The sequence below is a fragment of the Cygnus olor genome, chromosome 9 (assembly GCF_009769625.2).
Source record: "Cygnus olor isolate bCygOlo1 chromosome 9, bCygOlo1.pri.v2, whole genome shotgun sequence".
In the NCBI taxonomy this organism is placed as follows: domain Eukaryota; kingdom Metazoa; phylum Chordata; class Aves; order Anseriformes; family Anatidae; genus Cygnus; species Cygnus olor.
In genome coordinates, this window is record NC_049177.1 from 23,044,791 (window position 1) to 23,067,465 (window position 22,675).

Genomic DNA, 22,675 nt, shown 5'->3' on the forward strand with positions numbered 1-22,675 from the left:
CAGGCAGTGGCAGCCCCTGTAAGCCTGAAGGGCCTGGTGGTTTTTACTGCCCCAGGTGGAATCCTGGCATAAATAAAAATCCTGTATTTTGTGCACCCTGTCTGCAGCCTTTTTGCAGAATTTATTGTGAAGCAAACCCTAGGAGGGTGCACTAATGAAGCAGCATTTGCTGCTACTAAATTTAGTGAAAAATCAACAATCTCTGCATTGCATCAGTGAGTTAAAGACAGAATACACAAGAAAAATATGAACCGCTCCTGTAAGTGAGAGCGTATGGAATGTATATTGGTTTAATATATGTAAAACGTTATAAGTAAATATAATGTGGAATTGTCAGTTTGTGAGACAAATAAATGGTCTCAGTTACCTGAGATCATACATACCTGCCCAAGGAGACTGACACACACTTGCTCAAAGACACTGTAGAAGACCATAATGGTGAGGAACCCATAGCTCCCTTCCATAAACAGTTTTAAGGGAAACAGAATCTTGGAGAGTTGATGAATGGAAACCCTAATATTGGCCACGTCAACTAATGGTTGTAAACCTTAGAATTTATTGTTTCATATATGAAAATGGAAACTGTTTTTGATAATGTGATTTTAAAAAAAAAAAAAAAAAAAAAACAAAAAACTCATCTCCTTGGTGAGATTGAATCTCTTTTTCTCTGTGATATTTCTGTTACAAATTACTTTGAAATTTGACTGCCATAGACAATTGCAATTTGATAGTCTGAGGCCCTGGACATCTACCTGTTTCTCCCATGCTGTAAAACCAAGGACTGAGCTTTTGCATTACTCAGGTGACATGCATGGCCAGATCTCCACCTTTGAGTACCCAAATATGTGCTATAGACAAGCTGAGTTTTGAAGGCCCATTTTCTTTTTCTCTGTCCCCATTCCTTTGTGTCTCTGCTCTCCTGAAAAGGAGTGTCCTTTTCTCCTTTTAGTAAGTTTAAGCAGAAATGAGTAAAGTAAGAAAGTAAGTGAAGCAGAATGAGGAAAATGTATGGGGGGCAGCTCTGCAGAGGGATGAGAGTGCTGGTTTATTATTAGCAAAACAGCTGCAGAGACCCTACAGTAGAGGACAATAAATGAGATTATGAACAGACTTTGCATAAAAAAAATCAGTGGAAGCTTGAGAACAGTGAATCAAAAGGTTATTTACATCCCACAAGGTTGTTGCCAACTCCTTGGCACCCACAGGTGGGTTTTCCTTTTTTGCAGTCATGCTGAAAGGCCAGTGGGAAGCAGGTTTCCATTTGCACCATGCACTGTACAAACATAATTTCTTCACTGAAGAATGTAAAGTAAAAATAGACAAGATAATATCTGACGTTTTCCAGATCACAAGTGGCAGAAGATATTACTGCTATGGTTTGAGGCACCACAGTTTGTCAGCTGCTTTGGGTGAAGTGAGCAGGGTTTTAGCTATACAGAAGAAAAAAGGTAAGAAAGGGCACTAAGAGTGTGGCAGGGTGAGAGAAGAGGGAGAAAAGGTGTTAGATAAGGTGAGGATGGACTTTCTTGCTTCTGGTAGATTGGTTTTTAGAATAAGTAAGAGAGGAAATAGGGAGCTGAGAGAGAGATCCATGTAATCTGTTCACAGCAATGTGAAACTGGGTTGGCGGCAGTGTTCATAGCTGACTGGAAGAGGAAGAGATGTATTTTACGGAAACTGAATGAAAACAGATGAGAAAAACAGTAACATTGGGATATTAACATTTTACTGTGTTTGATATTTGTGAATGTACCCACATTAACACATTTTATCATATCCTAGTCTCACATTCAAGTTTCACTGCCTTGAGGAGCACAATTTCAGATTTTGCTTTGTTTATTTGTTGTGAAATGTTTCAGTTGGAAGACAAAATGCTACTTTGAGTCCAGACTTTGTGACGGTTGTTGTGTTGACGCTCAGGACTGGGCGCTAAACAGAACTGAGAGGATGAAGTGCTGCAGATTGAACTGGAAAGCGTGTACTGTGGCAGGTTTGCAGCCTCTAAATTGATTATAAAGGTTATGGTTGTTTGATTAAGTAGAGGAATGGCTATTGAGATATTTTATTTTTTTCTGCTGTGATTCACTCAATAACACCTCACAGTATTATTATTTGTTGGATACGCATGTGCATACTCTAGATACACGGAGCAGACACTATTGAACAGATAGAACAATGAAAAAGGTTGAATAAAGAAACAAGCATTAAAAGTTAGGAACCAAATCAGGCCACTTATAGAATCATAGAGCTACAGACGATCACTCAGCTTTAGTAAGTACTAGCTAGTACTTACATGAAATGCTGTTACATTTCTGCTTATGGGGCTTGAGTCAGGCTTTGTCCTAGGAGGAGCTTCACAGCATAGCTGTAGAGTACAAGACCACTGCAGATCTCTTCTACGTGCAGTCATGTCAGACGATTAAAAAAAAATCCTGCTTTTCTCTCCTTCATATAAAAGAGGAAGCCAAAAGATTTCATTTTGATTAAAATGCTCCATCTTGTGATCTGAAATACTTTGCTCTGTTAGTCTTAACGATTTTTAATGGAGCAAAATAATTTCTTTGAGCCTGTGTAGAGAGCTGGGATTTAGTGGTGTGCTTGGTTTATATTAAGAGATGAGGATTTCTTGTTAGCTTTATTTATGGACATTTTTATTTTCTGGGAGGTTTTTTTTTTTTTTCTGACTTGTCAGATATACCTAAAGTGCCAGGTCAGTAACCTTCTAATTGTTTCAGGATTAAGATATAACAATAATAATTCTTTAAAGATCTGTGAAGAAATGGGAAAAAATAAATAATTGACTTGAGATATTTGGACAGGTGGAAAAATTAAATTAAACAAAATCAAGATTTACCCCAACACCTGAACTGTGCTTCTGGACTTTGGGCAAAAATCCTAGAAGTTAAGGCCAGTGTAAGCCACCCTTAGTGTAAGCCACACGCTTGTGTGCTTAGCTGAGCATCTAACCAATGATATTCCTTATCAGTGAAAACATGATTTTATTGGAATTTAAAGGAGTTTTGCAGTCATTTTCCTTGGGGGGTCAGTATTCCATCTTTTCACTTCAAAAATATTCATTAGTTTTCATAATGTCTGGCAGCAACTTTCCTTTCTTCAGGATGTGGAGGACAGAGGGTTAGTGATCATAGAAGATAAATACAGACAGTAATGATTAGTGAAAATGATTGATAAATGGGGTTGGGAATGGGAACCAGTCTGAGACACTAAAAGGCAGAAACAAGTGTTTAAATTTAGAATTCTGTCCTCAAAAATTCCCTTCCTGTCAAATATGCGGAAATAAATTATGAAAATCTTGGCATTTGATATTTCACAACGACAGCTATGACATTCATGAGATGTATGCTGCTAAGTCATTGCCCACGGCAGGTTTATACAGTGTGTACAGCTTCTCTGGGAGACGGGCAATGCACTTGAATATATTTCGGGGACGACAGAGTACACTGACGGTCCAGTCTGTTTCCTAGGACGGGCTGAAATCTTGCAGTTTACATCATGTAGCACAGAGGTCGACTTTCTATACTGCACACAGTCTGAGTGCCAGTTTTGTCACCCACATAGATCTGGTTGAAATAATATCAGGTAGTTGAATATTTATCTCAGAAGTTCAACAGTTTAAAGTCAAAAGTTTACAAAGTACACTTTTAAAAACTGGGTCATGACATCAGTGACAGAACTCCTACTGATTTCAGTGGAACTGGATTTCTTCCACAGGCTCCTCAGCAGTTCCTTCCGTGCTTAAGTTTTCAGAAAATGCATAAAATATTGCATTTTCTCCTTTATATTTTTACTTTTCATAATTACTAGCGAAACAACAAGAGGAAAAGCTGCCTACTGATGAGCTGATGCCCCAGCTCATCAGGCTAACCATTTTCTTTGCTTATTTCCTGTACTTCTCTGTCTGCACCTGCCTTCTATTTTTGGTGTAGAACGAAATCTTTTTTTCCTGTTTGAACAGCACCTAGCACAACTGATTCCTTTACCTAGAGAAGAGTGTCTAGTTGCTGTGATAGTGGAAAAAATAAAGCTTAATCCCATTTGCAGACAGAAGTAGGGAATAATACAAAAATATTCCTTTAACACAATTTATATATATATATATATGTATATATTTGCATGTGATCTTTCATTAAGGCCTTTGAATTTGGAAATTGTTAATGAGCTAAAATAGTATAATCTTTTATTAGAGGGAATTTTTCTCTTGTTATTTTATAGAAGAAAATAACTTACATTCAAATGTCCTAATATAATATTACATGGAACTTGTATTTATTTTTTGAGTTACAATATTTAAACATCAAGCATCCCCTAAAGAAATAAATTATTCATTATAATTATAAAATGTAATTAAAAAAAAAATAAAAATCATGTATTGGTGACCGAGCAGCATATTCAGTGAGAATGTTTCTTCTTTTCTACAATAGCTGTGTACTTTGAGATAATGTTCTAATTAACCTAATTGCAGCCACTGTATTGAACTGTAGGTTGAGCTCCAAAGTGTCATGGCAACTAGCAGAAAAGCTCTGCAAGTCTCTGCTTTCTCAGTATAGTCTCAAAAATAGCTCTTTATTATAGGAAATAAGGAGGTAAATCCTCTTAACAAGATAAAGCTTAAACCAAGAAAGAATTTTCCCCTTTGCACTTGATGGTAAAGCATAAATTAAGCATTTCTGCTTCAATTTAATTAGCATAAGCCATCATAATAATGTACCCCATAAGTGTTTGCTTTTCCCATCTAGAGCAAACCTCCAGTGCTCAGGAGATTTACTGTAAATCATTGAATATTAATTTCTTGGATTTTATTGAAGAACGGTTTACACAGTCAGCTTAGGAGAGAGAACAATCATTTTCTTTCCCTTGCAGGAAAGATCTTATTTAATACTGTGATAATAACTATAAGGAACTCCATGAAATGCTGCTCCAGTTTTACAATCTTGCTAGACTCTAGAGACAGCAGGAAGTGGAAATTTTGACTAATAGGAAGTGTATATTTTAAATATGTCTGACTCGAATGCCTGATAGCATTATGTCTCTGTGCACTTGCAACTCATGTAATCTTTCATTTCATTAACAATTGTAATGCTAATTAGAAAATTGATTCTCAGTTTAATTCACAGAAGTATATGATTCCATACAGAATGAATAATGATTACAAAATTGCCATAAAGTCAGAAGAGTACTTTACATGAATAAAGATCACAAGATGATTTATGTAAATATATAACAGAATGGACTGGAGTCTTCTTACTTATTGGTGCTTGGTAATATCATCAAACAAAGCAATGATGTTTACTCTGTGTTGTTTTCCATAAATTAGTAATCTTGTCTAATACGCAGAGCTTTTCCTCCACATTTGCTTTTTTGTTTTATTTTGTTTTTCATGAGAGAACTAAAGTTCATGTGTATTGGGTTTTATTTCAATGAGCTACTTATGTCTGTGTTTTTGGAAGCGCTCAAAATACTGTTCCATCAAATTATAATTTCATGAGATTTTTATATTCTCTGTCATTAACTAGCTGATTTTGGAAACAAATATTTATGACTTTTGTTTGTTTTTCATATGTTTGCCTGGGAAATAGGGCAGCTGGGAGTAGCCTGCTGCCAGCCCAACTCGTGCTGGCCATGAGCACGAGTTCTTCCCTTCTGCTCCCCACAGCAGCCCAGACAGGACACAGATCTTGACCTCAACTAATTGCTGGAATTATCTGCTTGTGAACAACCCTTTTCCATATCTGACGTTCTTCTCTTCACACAGGGAAATCTTCCTAAAATATTCCCTTAAAAGCTGACCCATGTACTTACATTGAGTAGCTGGAAAGTGTAGACATGAAAAAGAAATAAAGAAATGTCAAAATCTAGTGACTATTCTCCCCTTCCCTAAAATCCAGTCCAAATAACAATTTATTAAAAAAAATAAAAAATAAAAGGAAAGAAAAAGGAAAAAAAAAAAGTGACGTATAGTTAACACTAACACTGACTTGCTAGTTAATACCGTAATAAACCATAAGTGATTGTCCCTTGAACCCTGGGAATATCAACAGGCCCATAACAAGGAGGAGGTAACATCTGTTACTATGTTACTGTGGTAGGTTTTGGTAAAGTGAGGGCCAAATATTTATTCTGGTGTTTCAGTAGTTGTTCACAAAATACATATGTGCAAGGCTTCTGCTAGTGGCACCTCATACCCAACCATTTGATATGCAGAGAGTGGTACTTGCATAAATGAATCAGAGACTTGAATTTCCAACTCTGCCATCTGTATAAAAATGTAGCTTGTCTGCACAATTTTGTAGTCATAAACATTTATATTTGCAAATTAAAGCTGGTCAGGAGGTAAACTCAACTAAAACACTAAAACAAATGCAGAAGTAGTGACACGCTACCTGGTTGACTGCACTTAATTTCTATTGTGAGACTTTAGGCTGTTAAAGCAAATCCCAAATTGAAAATTCACTCCAGCTTTCTGATTGTTGGAAACCTGGAACTGGCATCCAAGCTTTTATGATGGCTGATATAAATCTCAATGAATCGCCCATGAATGAAATGAATTGCAGCCTCCAAAGTTCTCTTATTTGGCTTTAAATTAAACCAGTACATATTTCTAAACTTTTTTTCGTTTATACCTAAGTCTGAATGTTTTCTCTAAACAGTTCTAAGGACTCTAAGAACGTGTAATTTTATACTTCCAAAACCCCTTTCTGTAAGGAAAAGAATATATGAGGCCTACAGAGATTAAGGACACAATTTAAAAGTAATCAAATACTCTTTTTTTTTTTTCCCTATGAGTATTTAGACAGGTGACTTGTCACAAGTCACACCTGAATCTGACAAATTCTGAGTTAATTTTGCCTTGGTCAAGGACCATCATTTTTTTCCCTTCTGTACTCCTGCAGAGGATTTTTTTTTTTTTTTCATGCTCTGCCTGCCAGTGTCTGCTGGAGCTGCTGTGAGCATGAGCAGAAACAGAAGTCTCAGATTCCAGAGCAACAGGAGAAATGATCACATCACAGGACTTCAAATTCTCCATTTCTCTGCAAGCTTTAGAAGCAAATGTGAATTCAGGGATAGGGATTTGAAGAAACAGAATTTTAGATCTAGCTAAAGGCTGTAGATTTTAGAAACTAAGTTGTTCTTCATAGCTGATTTTGTCTTTTGTCAAATACGATGTTCTTAACCTATATTCATCTTGTTCTAGTTTACAGTTGGAGGTTTTCCTTCTTTTTTGCTCTAACACAGATGTAAGTAATAACAAATGATACAATATAACTGGGTGAAACTTGGTTTATTTTTATTTTTTTTCAAGCAGCCAATTAAAATTTCATTTAAACAAAATTAATCCCCTCCTCCTTTGTCAATGAGGACTGATGGCTTTTCAGTTTCTGTGGTGCTCCTACATGTGTTGAGTATTGCATTATTGCAATGCTGCTGGGAGCTCTTTTCTTTCTAACAAGTGTCAGGAACAGTTTTGCTAATTCTTCTCCTACATGTCATCCTTCCTCATTTATTTTCCCAATGACAGTGCCATGTTCTCCAGAGATACTTCCCCCAAGCTATCACTTTATTTATTTCTTCCTCTGTCTTGCCTTGAGGAACATGATAAGCATGAGGACAGTGCAGAGGGTTTCTCATATTTATTTTATTTATTTATTCTCCTTGGAACAGTTGTGTAGATCTGGTCAAAGCTGGTAAAAATTTCTCTTTCATTTTTCATTTGTGTAAAGGTATTTTTTCTTAAATATGTATGTAACATTAAAATGGTTGAATGAAAATATTTTTTGACTATAGGGTTCTATAAGACTTTCTGGTCTGACCTCCAAACAGCACAGCCAAAAGATTTCAGGGGTAGCTCATCGTGCTGCTGAGCTACAACTTATCTTTCATGAAAGTGTTTAACATTGACTTAGAGAATTCAAGAAATGAAAAATCTTTAACATTCCTAAACAAATTAACAACTAACAAATTCTGCTGTTGAGACTGCATGCCATTAAATTATGAAAATAACTGTTTTCAGCTTCCTGTTTTTTATTTTTATTTTTTTAGAAATATTGGATTTGTTAGATTTTTCCACAAAGTCAGTGATTAGGTGAACACACGTTCTCTGCCTAGATTTCTTCCCTTAATAATTTCCACTGTTATGAGAGTTTCAACTACTGATGTTTGTAATCTTTTTTATTCCTCTGTCCTTCCTCAGGAAGGAACTCATTTGTTCCCTGGCCTGTGGCTCCCTTGCCCACTTACCTTTCTTTAAACAAACATTTGCTCTTCACTTTTTCTTTCTTTGGTGTCTGAGGTAGTTATTATAAGAGTAATACATACTCTAAATGGAAGAAAATAAAAATTAATGAACGTTCAGTTTTCTTCAAAGGTCATGAAGGATCTAATGAAAGCTGATGGGAGATAGATAGGTGTGTAATTTAGCTATCGTTGAAAATCCTGGCCACAGGCAATATTATTATCTATGAAGATGTACTTGGATGAGTCAGACACTTTCCACTACAAAGCAAGATTTCATTTGCTAACCCAAAGACCATATGAGGGGAAAAAAAAAAGTACATAGTAAAAGGGAAAAAAAAAAAAAAAAACAAAAAACAAAAAACAGAAGAAAGGATCTCAAATCTTATCTTGGTGTATATGAGCTCAGAGATAACAAAATCTCTGAAGATATAATGACTTGTACAAGATGAAAAATAACTCAGGCTAACAAAACTTAAAAAAAAAAAAAAAAGGACTTCACGCTATTGAAATAGATTGATGCTGCTTTTAAAGAAAATATAAAATTATCTAATACACGGAAAGAATGTGAATACAATTAGGAAGAGAAGGTGGTTAGAAAAATAGAAAGAGAATGGCAAAAGGAATATATAAGAAAGGATGAGAATAAATATCTAGATGTATTCCACACATGCAAAGATTTAACTTTTCTTCTCTTCTTTAATATTAAAAAAATCTGCCAAATCTCCAGAAATGTAATTAAATAATTCTTCACAAAAAATGTTACCCTCCGAGAAGACTTTTTTTTTTGCACATGCATTTAAGTCAGTTTGTAGTAAGTAGTTAAGTACTATTGTTGGAAAATATATTTTCCCATCAAGTTTTTTCATATTTTGCATGCAAAATTCTTTGTTTTTTATTTTTATTTTTTCGTAAGGTCGTTGTGACTGTGTTACTATCACAAAGATAATACCAGAATACAGAAAAGTATTTCTTTAAATCCTCTGTATGCTAAATCCTTACCAGACATTGCTTTTGTATTCTAACCAATAACTCATTTAAACCTGCGGTGAGAACTACAACAGTATTGTTAACTGCCTCAGACTGCCTGTATGGAGTTTTTGTTTGGCTTCATCAGGTGGATGAGAGAGCTGATCCATCTGATATCAGCTTCTTTGCACCTCCTTATTTATGTTGCTGCCTCAAGAAATCTCATGACAGTAGGACGCCTTATCTACCCATTTACTGGTGTTTAACATCTACCTGAAAAAAAAACCTCGAGACTGGAATGGTTTATGAGTAGTTCAGCAGAGCAGTCAAGGACATCATTACAAGAGTGATTGAAATGTGCCTTTATCTGTATAGGAATTTCCCCCAAACAGCATCGTGTGGGGAAATATCAGGAAACTGCTGCAATTTTCCAGCAATGTGTAAATTGCCCTGTCCCTCAGATTCATGAGAAAGGTTTGTATTGTGTGGACTTGTCAACCTGCAAATTTTGAGAGTGTAAATCTAATATTACATTTACAAAATAAAGTCAACACACTCTTCACATTTTGGGGTGAGGAGAGAGATTTTACTGCCTTTTAAATAACTGGGGAAGGCAAGGAAGCAGCAGCAATCATAGGAATATGAAGTGCTGAAATATACAATTAGAAGAGGTGTCTAAAAACTTAATTGAACAATGACATGCTGTCACCAGAAGCTTAAATGCAATCTTGTAATGACATTTGCTATAAACCATGTCAAAATGAAAAATAGGTGTAAGCTGACGTTTGGACTGTCTGAGATTTCTGGGCCGCTGATGGATATTCCTACAGAAGCAAAACAACTGACAGGAACATAAACTTCAGCAGTGATTACCCTGTAATTAAATGGAAGCAATAAAGAATAGAGGTAACAAAACAGGAACAGGATCATGTTGACAAATGTTTACTCAGTAATTCTCCTGAAAGATTTGAAGATTTAGGTACAACAATAATAGCTGGTTGTCTCTGGTGCCAGATTTCTATACCTCCCATAAAACAAAATGGTCAATTCCTATTTGACCCAGTTTTACCCCATTACCGTGTCACATCACATGCAGGTTTATCACTCCTTGGTAATTATGAAGGACCTTGACAGTGCTTTTCCTGCTGTAGTGAATACCATCTCACAGTCCCCACTGCATATTCACCTCCAGGAGTACTTCTCCGGATTTCCTCTGATTTTCATGGGGAATAGATGTGGACTTTTCCCTTGGCTGTCAGACTCCAGCCTAATTTTTAGTTTAACAGACTTTACATATTTGAGCAGAGCACTCTCTCGTTTGTCTTAGTGCTAACTGTCAACCAAGTGCTAGGCTCAGAAGCTCAGGACAAAAAGTATTTCTTCTTTCCCACAACCTTTATCTGCATGAAATTTATTTCAAACAAAACTGAATAGAGATACAAAAAAATTTAATGATGAAATCCAAAATACAATCCAGCTGCTTCAAGTGCTTCACCAAGGTTCGAACATGTCCTATTAGCTATTGAATATTTCCTACTGTTTATTAATGGATAATAGTAAATGGAATTTGTTAAATAATTTCAAGTAATGTTCTTAGAAGAGAAATTAGCATTTCTTTCATCAAATACATTTTCTATTATTTACTAACCCGTAGAGTTAATTTTAATAAGCTGAAAGCAAGTAATACTAACATCAAATAATTTCCCCTAAATTCTGTATTGAGTGCAGCAGACCCTTACTAATCCACATTTTGCTAATCCTCACTCTTTATAACTCACACAAAAGAGTCTCTCCCTTCACCTACTGTCTCTTTGCAAAGATTTAATATCATAATGTTTCGGACTGTTAGAATCTCATGATTTATACAGCATAAATAATTAAACTAGACCCTCTTTTTAAAATTAAATGAGCCATGTGTTTCAGAACTTTTTACCTTAGCTATAAATTGTGCAAAAAGCTGATCATCTCTTACATGCAATTGAAGTGTTCACTGACCACTTGCTCTGGGGCTTCAAAATTAGGAAAGTCACCCAGGCAAGGATAGGCTGTAAGGGATGCAATATGCATAGCTTACCTGTCCGCAATAAAGTACTTATACTTTTTTTTTTTTCTATTTTCTCAGAAGCCAAAAATCAGTGGACATGGTGTCCTGGTACTTTTGCTCTGGAACTTCTGATGCTCACCCAGTGGCTCCTCATCTCTTCAGATGTCACACACACTGTGGCAGTTGTGTCCTGGTTTCAGCTAGCATAAAGTTAATTTTCTTCAGTGGCTGGTATGGTTCTGTGTTTTCGATTTAGGATGAAAATAATGCTGATAACACACCAACGTTTTAGTTGTTGCTGAGCAATGCTTACACAGAGCCAAGGATTTTCCTGCTTCTTGTGTTGCCCTGCCAGTGAGGAGGCTGGGGGCGCACCACAAGATAATTTGCTCCTGGTAATTAGGTAGTTCACTAAAATAATATCTTTTTAAATTTATATCAATAATATCATTTCAGTGCATACATTTTTAAAAGACTGTGAAAAAAAAAAAAGGAAAAAAAAGAAAAAGGTTACAATGAAGTCTTTTGGACAAAAATGCAATCTGTAGGGCAGTGCACAAGAAGTTTGTTTTGCTATGCAGGGAAGGTCTGATAATTTAGATGCATGACTTGTTTTAAACCTCATAGAGTAATATTTGTTGTAAGTTACCTGAGTAAATCTGTGTTTAATCCCTTGGTGATGACAGTCAGAATTTCTCAACTCTAAGCTTTGTGTGTTAACACTTAGCATTTGGAAATCTTGATTAGCAGCACAGATAGTCAGAGGAGTACAACCAAACAATAGATGAGGTTTCTGTGGAAAGCCGTTCATAGCAGACAGCTAAATAAATAAAATATGCTTCCTTCACCACCCAGTGCAGCAGCTTGGGCTGGGTATCTGGTACTGAAAAATGTTTATGAAATAAAAACATCTGTCCTAAAGGTGTTTAACGTGTCATAGCCAACACTCATCAGTATACAGAATCGGGCATTAGTTGTGAACATTGCAGGTACAAATGTGCTTTACTTGTGCAGACAAAACTCCAAATGAATTCAGTTTGGTTACGTGCATGTAATTACAACGGCTTGGTCTCTTTATGTATGTGTTAGCTGAAGACAAATGAGATTTGTTTGATGTTTCACATTGCACCATGGATAAAAGATCTGTAGCAAATAGAAACCTATTGCTTTGATCCTATTCTGAAACAAAGGAATGTAGACTAAGGTCTCAATCCAATTCTCAGACAAAAGCAAACATTTCTGATCATAACATTGGCTAACAACAAACAAGTAAACAAGCTGAACAAAGGGTATGCATCTTGCCTTTTTTAATTAAAAAAAAATCCTTTTTTCTTATGTAATTATTTTCTTGCATCATGATCAGCAGTGCATATTCTGCTGTCAAGAAAGAAACTATAAAAGCCACCACACAAAACTCAAACTTAGCATAGCAAAACACAGTAGCTGTTGTATAAAAAGGCCATGAAAAACAGCACTCTCGCGTCATCTATTGCAGGTGGTGAATTTCAATTAATCAGATAAATGCTTATACATTTAAAATTCAGCAGAACAAAAATATAGATTGAGACTTTATTACCTATATGGGTGAAATTCTTAGTCTTTACAGGAATAGCTGCACACCTTAGAAAACAGAGAATAGCAAATATCAGTTTATAAAAACTGTAGAAACTAGCAAATGAGAACATCAATAGGAAAAAAAAAAAGCAAACAAAAAACAAAAAGCCTAAATGCAGACCCTGTTACTTTTCTTTTTCACTGAGAAGAGAATTACGTTTGAGAATACTTAACTTGTCACTTATTGAGAAGTGGGGAAAACATATACTAAACAAACATATAAAAAAACCAAACATAAAAAAAACATAAAAACATATACTAAGACAAAGAACTGAGCAAATACTTGATCTGTCATGGATGGGAGTCATAGCAGAATACAGAATTTTGGAGAACAATAGACAAGCAAATACATGAGCACCTACATTTACTTATTACACAAAATATATTTCAGCACTTTAGGATCTTCAACACACTACATTTTGCCCTTCCTAGATCACTTCCCTGTGCAGCGTTTCAGCAGGTCCAGTCTGCAAAGGAATGGACCAAGACATCAGGCACTGCCATTAAGTCTGAATGTCAATTCTGCTGAAATGAAAATGTAGTATACAACATACTCATAGACTACTTTAAGATTGCATATGTAAAAAGCAGAAATATTTGTCCAGTCTTCTCCAATAATATTTTATAATGGCAAAATGTCAACTAATTCTTTATGACAGAAGTTACTCAACTCTTCCAATGGTCACTTGAAATCACATTGATTTGGCACAGAAATCCAGCTGTTTTCTCTTTGCAATACCATCCCAGTTGCTGTTCATTCCTTCTATTTCCCCCAAACCTGCAAATCTCTAATTAAAAAAGTCAAAATGCATGATTAATTACAAATCAAGAGTATTTTGAAAGCAGGAAGGAAAATAAACAACTCTGGTAAAGTGAACAGATGGGATTACAAACTAAATTGCCATCATTAGCATTATGAGTCCTATAATTAGTTATTAGAATAACAATACATATCTAATATTAATATGAGATAACACAACTGTTATTATAGGGACTTGGAAAGGTTGTAGTTAGAGATAATTGAAGTCTGACTTCCTGCTAATATCTAGGTTTGACTTGCAGAGATAAATTTTGATTTTGTGGACATAATTCTAATTTAGCAGGCTTTAAAACAGAAACTGGCCTTGATGATGTCTCCATATTATAGTGCTCTGCATTATGAAGAGAACCTGTTGCTTACAAGTGTGAACCCTGCTTTCCTGGGAGTCGCCGGACACCTGCCTGCCGATGGGAGCAGCAAATAGGTTCCTGGTTCTGCTTTGCTCCTGCACATGTCTTTTGCTTTACCTAGTGAAATGTCTTTATCTCAACCCATGTGTTCTTGCACTTTTACCTCCCTGATTCTCTCCCCAGTCCCACCTGGGGGGAATGAGCGAGCAGCTGGGTGGCGCTGAGCTACCTGTTGGGACTTAGCCACTGCAAAGTGTTATGAGGCTTACTTGCTTATTTTGCTTTAACTGGAGTGAATAAGGATAAATCATCTGTATCTTTTTACCTATGACAACTGATAGTTTCTCCATGCCATTTTCCACAGCTCTGTGCTGGTAGTGCAGTGGAGATCCACTGGTGTCCGATCTCTGAATGGGACCCTGCCACCAAACATGTCCTAATTCACCAGAGCATCTAGTGTTGCCAGAAAAGAGGTGCACAGGTGCCCCAGGTGAAATTCTGGATGAAGTGAAGCCTTCTCATGATGAGTCATCATGTTACACAATGTAAAAAGTAAGCCTAAACCAAAAGCATAGTTATAACTGATAGAAAACTAAGGTCAATAATAAGATGTTATATATTTTTCTTTTAACTTCAAGCTGTTTTGCTTGAATTAGAGAACTAGAAAATCTAATTGAAACAGTTGTATGCTTAGTTCCATTTAATGGGTTTTATACAGTCAAATATACATTAAGAAGAAAAATGTTTATTGCTGATGTGCTGAATGTACCGTATGGGTAACATTTAATCGCAAAAAGATATCATTTTGAATGACTGTTATTTTCCTATCTTCCTAAAATGAATCTAACACCGAAATAATACACAGTGTAAGCAAAACTGAAGTTCAGGGGTCTGATTTGTAATTCAAGGAAACATTTAAGCATACACTTAACTTTGACCAAATGCTTAAAGCTATTAACTTCTAGGGCCCTAAAGTAGTGCTTAAAGTTAAATGGGTGCTTAGGTTATTGTTCACACAGAGCTGTCTTCTTGAATCTTACTTCCCTACTAGCAGTAGCCCTCTAGAAACCAATCCCATTAAAATAAGTGGTACTAATTGATGAAAAAAAAACAACAACAAAAAAAAAGAGGAGGCATAATCTGGTCCTGATATCTGCATACAATTTTATTTTTGCATTGAATTCTCTTCTTTATTTCTTTTTTTTTTTTCTTTTCTTTGTTTCTTTGTTTTCCTAACATTTTAAAATTTGAACATAGAAAACTTGGGTTTAGCTATCTGTTTACTGTACCTGTTAGGGCAGTAAAGGCAGGGCAGTAGTTAGTTGAATAACATCATCTGTGCCTGCGACTAATTGTGAATGAGAAGCTGCCTATGAAAAGTAGAACCATACTTTTTGGGACTCCCACAAAGTAGGCATCATGAACATAAGCTGATGCAACATAGTGCATAATAAAATTATTTTTTCACAAGAGTAAATATAAAGGAAATCCATCCTTAAAAGAATATTTTTCAGCCCTAAAAAACTTCTCTGCCAACAAGGATTAAATCTCAGTTTCATAAAGAACAGCCATATCACAGCTACCCATGGCAGTAATGTTAGTTGCACTCCCAGTCTAAAGCAGCCTTGAAAGAATATATCAGAGAATGTTTTCTGTTTTCACTCATTCTTTACTATTTGAAGGAGATAGTTTGTTTGAGTAAATTGTGTACTCTCTAAGGATCCCAAAATCAAGCCTTGAATTTTATCTTATGTCATACTCTGATTTCCCCAACACCATAGACCAAAGGCTTCCCATTGACATTCATTTGTTTTGGACAAGTCCAGAAAAAATTCCAGCTTATCAGTATCAGACAAACCATGTCTTGTCAGAGGAACTATACAGAAGAATGAAGATAAAGTTTAATAACTTGAATGAGCTTTGAGACATGGTTATTTTAGTCCTGTACACTGTATAGGTATTAAATTATTCTTAGAACATAGGTATTTGATTTTAAAATTCTCCATAGTGATATTGGTTATATAGGGCTGCCCTTCTTTGTTTTCAAAACCAAATCCTGCTAAATCCATAGCGCTTCTTTAGACCAAATTATCCTCTGTAAGAACATTTGTACCTCCCACCACCACGCAACATAACACACATCCAACCCAGATTTCATTTTCTCTGTAATTGTTTCGGTGATTGCTTTGGTCTGTGTTTTGAGAATACTAAACAATTCAAAAGATGAAAAGAAAGAGTATGAATCTAAAATGTTAGCTTAAATTTGGCATTACTTACATCACCCTACTTGGATTTATTGCTAACTACTTAAGTATATAACCATAAAATCTCCAACCCACTATTAAAATTCAGTAGAGTGTGATTGCCCCGATTCTTTCCTCTCTCTCTCAAGCTCAGTCTCATTTGCCAGCTGGCCAGCCCTCCCTTCCTCCTTGTTTTTCCACTGAACAAAATGTTTAAAAAACCCAAACCAAACAAACCAAATAGACATTGACATAAAAATGACAAACATGAAGGATCATAGCAAGAGTGATATGAAGCAACAGCTGTCCTGTTCAGCCTCACTCTCTGGCACCCATCTGCAACCTGAACCATCTGCATATGGGAAAAAAAATTACAGGAAGAAAAATTGCAGGAGCATGGGCCATACTGCTGTGTTTGTAAAGGAGAAAAATCCTGATTTCCCAGCACAAATAGATGAAGTTTTGAATGTCATCACTCTCAGAGAGGAGATTTCCCTTTCAGACTACTCTAGTGAGCTAGGATAGTTTCTGTGTACTGTGGGGTGAAGCAAGCTTCTAGCAAGTACTGCTCCTTCTCGTCCAAGGTCACACACCATACACTAATCTAACCCTAAGTTTATTAGAATCAACTAACAGGTTCTAGAGAGTGGAAAAATGAGTTGTCTTGGAAAAAAAGATAATCTGAAACCTTCAGCAATTAGTTTGGAAAAACTGAACTATTAGGTGATGGCATGTATTACCCTGTCCTTTAAATGTCCAAACTTATATGAAACCTCTAACCAGGGCTGAAGCCTGATATAACGCATAACTTTTTTTTTCAAGAATAAATATTTTCTTGGAGTCCAGGAGAATCTGCGTAACCAAGATCAGGATAATTTGTTTGGATGCCTGGCAGAACAGTCTGAATTCAAATCTCTTGCCCATTTTGGAGAGGTCTTCCGGAAAGATTAGAAAAATACAATCTGCCTCAGACAGATATTGGTATGGATTGCCGAGTTGTCTGGAAATATACCTAGCATTTGAACCCTCAAGTATTTGGTACTTTTCATTTTCATTGAAGTCTTTATTACAGCAGACATTCAAGTTTTTAAAAGAATTGACTTTAATTGGAATTTATTGGCTATTCTTCCCCTATAAAAACACATTTTAATTTAAAAGAACGTTTCTTACAGTTAGGTTTCAACCCAACTGCTTTTACTTAGTGAAACCCCGTGAAATACCACTGTGGTGCTCACTTACAGAGAAGTTATTCATGTAAGTAACGGCTGTAGATCAAAGTCCATAATCTTAAATAAAAGGTTAATTCTTGCAACAAATTATAGAGTGGCTCTTTGGCTAGTTTTGCTTTTCTAAAGAAATTTCCAGAGATATACTTATTTTGAATATGCATTACTCCCCAAGACATAACTTTTCTTTTATTGGAAGTTTTATTTATATAAGAGTGAGACATGAATATTTGGAAGAAGGCACGTGTTTCTGAGACATTCCTCTTGCAGGTTGTATATGAGTCACAGGAAGGAAATTTTTTGATGTCTTGCCAAGAGACAAAATGCTAGGTCCTTACATGGTGCAAATGAAAGGGGCTCCATTTTCTTCCATACACATTTATAGCAGCTGTCTGGCTTATATTTGCTTTTGTAGATATCTTTCACCCAACTGTCTTCATTTTGAACAGTCTCTAAAAGAACAAAAATAGCAGCTGCAATACCTGACACTGGACAGGGAAAACTTTGGAATTATAGAAATGTGGGTAGGAAAAAAGACTGATGATGTTTGTTTGAGCAAAGCATGTAAGTGATATCTTTATGTAAATGGACCATTATGTGAACACTTCAGAGACGGCCTTTGCCTGTAATCTATTTTTCTTCAGCGAAGTTCACTTTTAGACACAGCTTTTGTGAAATAAACTACTTTGCTTGTTTGCACTGAAACAAATTTGTAATAAACATTTCATGTGATCCAGGTGCTACAAGCACGACTTAAATATTATGACGTTTATTATTAAAACATACTGTCATTTGTTACCTGACAAAGTAATGCTAACTCACAGATAAAGAATTCTGTCTAGCTATGGAAATAAAATACCACCAAAATGATAACTAATTCCTATGTGATAAGAGCTGAAAAACAGTAGTAAATATGTCATGAAGTGTTAAACATACACATTTTATTCCTTACAGATAGCATTAAATGATTATTTCCCTGCTAAAAAGCACGGCAAGTAAGTACTCCAATTACAGATGAAAGAGAAGATATGTAATCCTATGAATCTGTCCATGGCACTACAGCAACAGGTTTGCCGATGTTTTTAATAAACAACAGGATTTTATCTCAAGGAATTGTAGACTAAATCTGATATATAAAAAATAATACAAGCGTTTTGTGATCATTTACAAGATAAGGCCTAAACCATTGTCTGGATAGGATTAACAGCAAGGAGTTTTTTAGACTATTAGATTGGTGGTTAAGAAGAAATTATATATTCCAATTTCAAAACTGTAATTTTTTATTACAGCTATTTGTTTATTACTGTATTATATTTTTTTCAGTCTTGCATTTGTCACAAAACTTCAGCAAGTACAAAGGTATTTATCTTTATTATCATTTCAATCTTAAAAGAAGATATTTCCAAATTTATATGGGTACTTATGTATCTTCCACATGTATTTTTGGTGTATTCTCTTCAATGGAAGAAGAGTATGGAGTATGCAACATTAGCTGCATGCATTTCTTCCAGAAATTATTCTGTTGAGATTACATTCTCCCTGTTTATCTGCATATTTTCTTATAAAGCATTTCCTTTTTTTTTCTTTTTGTGCATTTTCTCTAAAAATAATTACTGAATTTTCTCATCAGAAACATGCATGTCCCACTATATGGAAATAAGTGCCTTTCTGCAGTACACCTATGCCCTTCCCAGTCTTATCTGCAATCTGCAATTATTTGTTTTACCTCTTTGTCACTAGATATCTAGTTTTTTTACAACCTGAAGTTCTCTTTAAAATAAATTCACAGTTACAGAACGAATACAAGATCCTCTGTTGCAGACACAAAAAATGTCATAAAAGTTTCCCATTGTGGGAACAAATAATCAAATTAGAATTTACCTAGGACTTTTAATTCAATCTAAGGAAGCATGTCATATTTATCCCACCACTGAAAAAAGCCATACTTATTTATGGCAGTTTGTTAGATTTGCATTCAGACTTTGCATTCAGGTTAACCTTCAAAGAACACTTCTTACCATAGCTTTGATTTTTAAAATTAGACTTGTACTGTGAGTGATGTGTGACGAGAACTCAAGTGTCAGGAGTGCACAAGAGAATAACTTCTAGTCATTCACAGTTATTTTTATGCCTCTTGATTTCTTTAAATAAAGTATAAAAATCATGCACTTCATGAAGAGAAAAACCATTCATGTTTCTATATTTAATGCAGAAAAGGATAAAAGAAATATATATATATCATAGTAGTGAGCAGAGTGGGATGTTTCACTCTGGCTAAATGGTCATTTTCCTCTAAAGATGAATTTGGGAGACATTTCATAAATTCTGCCAAGTGTGCTCTTGGCATTGGCTTGTCTGAGGCCCAGTAACTCACCTGTCACTTTCTTTGGAAAGCCCCAAAGAAGCAGCATTGTTTGCTGGTTTAAAACAAAATCAAGATCAAACACAAATCTCCTTGAATCTTTGAGTTGTGTTTCCTATCTATATCCTCTTACTAGAATTAACATTGTGATAGGCTATTTGTGCTTATAGGCATATAAGCTTAGCCAATATGTACCTGGAGATAAATTTGGCTGTGTATTGCATAATGCTCCAAGAACTGCAGTACAGAGGCTGAGGAATAAACGAAGATAAAATCCCCAGTTTTGAAATACTTTATGATTCTGCAGGTGCTCAGAGTATAATAATATGATCTGGGGATGAATTTACAGTACGGGAAATTAGAAGCCACCTGAATTTTGACTGCATACCTGTGCATAGTAAATAATTGTGAATGCTGAAATATTGGGCATGGTTTGTGAATATATAAATATGCACCAGCATTTGGTATGCAGGAAGGGTGTGTGTCAATGGAAGAAGGCTTACTCAGAGATGGGCTATGAATATGCAGCAGTTGAACTTTACTCCTTTGCTGAAGTTTGTAGTTCAGCATTTTTATTTTTATTTTTACTGTTTCTGTTGTGAAAAAGCAGCTGGCCAAAGCATCAGCAATTACCTTCAAAGCCTCTTGCCCCAGATTTCATAGCAGGGCACAGCCAAAGCTGCACCTTTTCCATACTTACCAGACCAAGGCAGAGACATCACGGTGTGTCAGAGAGCTGCACGTATGACATACTGCACACCATGCTCCTTCATTAGTAGCCTACAGCTTCTCTGTATGCCAGAATTTACTGTATGGGAAGCACGTCATAGTCCCTTCTTCTGACACCCCTGTCGTCATACCTCCCTGTACTCCTCTACCATGCATCATGCAGCAGAGGTCATAAATATTTCATTCTACACCAAATAACCTCTTGTTACTACCATCTGTATAAGAAGGATGGTTATGTTACTTGATCGTACAAAGATGAGCAGAAATAAAACAAATTAGAAAATGGTGATTAGAAAAATTGCTGCTACAGCTAAACGGGCTAAAGCAAATCCTAGGCAGGTGAGAAATTCTGAGCAAAAAATAAAAAATAAAAAAAATGCAGGGAGCTGTAGTTCTTGGTGCAGCTTTTGGCCCATTACCAGCAAAGACGATGTGGTGATGTGGTTCACAAGAAATTTGCTCTTTCACAACCATAATCATCCTGTTTGAGGTACACTTTGATCGACTTGACACACTAGGAACAGTAAGTTTGAGAGGAAACAGCTCTGAGATATCCATAGCCATGAGTCTACTTCATGGGTTTCCTTTCTATGCCATTTTTAGGGTCTGGATCCATAGTCATTAGAAGTCTACGGGTGTCCCATCCCGGCACAGGGCCAGGGACTCCACCATAGACTGCGGTGGGACTAATGGGGCTTTTGTTCTGTGCTCACTCCTGGGCAAGTCACAGGTCTCAGCAAAGAGACTTCTTTCTTTCTCAGCTGTGAATAAGAAAACTGGAATCTGAATGGCAGACAATGGTGGAAGACAAGGATTATAATTTACTAGAGGCTAATTGCTCGAGGCTAACTGAGGCCCAGTTCTCACAGCATCTCAGGAGGCAATTTCTATTCCTGGAGGTACAAAGCACTCAATCTTCACTTCCTTCTCCTATCAGCAGAGACAAGAGAACTTCATATTCGTTGTCTTTGGTGTGACACCACTATTTAATCTCTGTACCATTAGCCAAGAACAGACATGAATACCTGTATATGTAATGTTCAAAATAAAATGAAGTTTTATTTGTTCATTTTTCAATTCACTTGAAGACAGAATTTAAATGCTAAGTAGACACCTAATAGCACATAAATAACATTATTTTATGTTCTAGATATTGCATTTAACTGGAGTGCACATCATTAAAGAAGTTAATACAAAATGGATGTTTAGCCACATAATAGTAAATTGGTCACATGCTCCATTGTCTGAGAAAACAACTGAATAAAATTATTCAAATATTTCAAAGATAATTATGAATGGGCTATTATTGAGAATGTTGTCATGCTATAGAAATTGTAATGGTATAGTGTGCTTAAATCACTTTAACTTACATCTCTAATAATTAGAAATTGTATTGGTCATAAACTAAAGTCATTTTTGACATACAAAGGAACATATGATTTTATTATCTCTCTACACAAAAAAAAAATATTTTATGTTTTTGGATGTTGAATAAGAAATTATAAAAGTCAAATACATTTACAGTTTTAGAAAACACAATTAAATTCAGTCGCTCTCTTTCATGATGAAAAATGATATAATCTACAACACTCAGTTTTACATTAGATATTTATTTTAACATAAACATATTAATAACTACAAAGCCTTAAGTTAAAGAATCAGCACAATTTTCCCATTTCTCACATAGCTGTGGTCTTCATATTTGGGATGCGGATGCTTAGCAAAGCTCCAAAAAGAATTCATTGAAGTGTTCCTGTGTCACACTGTAAATTTTATTTCTAATAAAAACTTTGATACACCAGAAAGCTGGCCATAGACAGCTGGTTGTGCAACACTGGCACACAGGGGATGTCTATCTGCAGCCAGTTGAAATGGTGAAGAGTGAACAGCAAAAAAAAAAGAGTGACCTGAGTTTGGTTACTAAAGTTTTTAAACTGAAACAGCTGGATAAGTCATTTTATTTAAAACTTTTAAATGCAAGTCTGTGACTCTTTGTTTAGTTGCATAAATCAGATGGTCTCATATCCAAACCTGTTTCAAGGGAAATTAAGTATTCATCATTTCTACA

General features: G+C 35.6%; 1 long non-coding RNA gene across 1 annotated transcript; it reads left to right on the forward strand.

The window, feature by feature from the left end:
- Positions 1 to 14,007: 14,007 nt before the first annotated feature.
- LOC121074657 lies at positions 14,008 to 22,038 on the forward strand. The gene is made up of 3 exons (XR_005822462.1): positions 14,008 to 14,599; positions 18,840 to 18,875; positions 21,211 to 22,038. It is a non-coding gene; the product is annotated as an uncharacterized LOC121074657 (long non-coding RNA).
- The last annotated feature ends 637 nt before the right edge of the window (positions 22,039 to 22,675 follow it).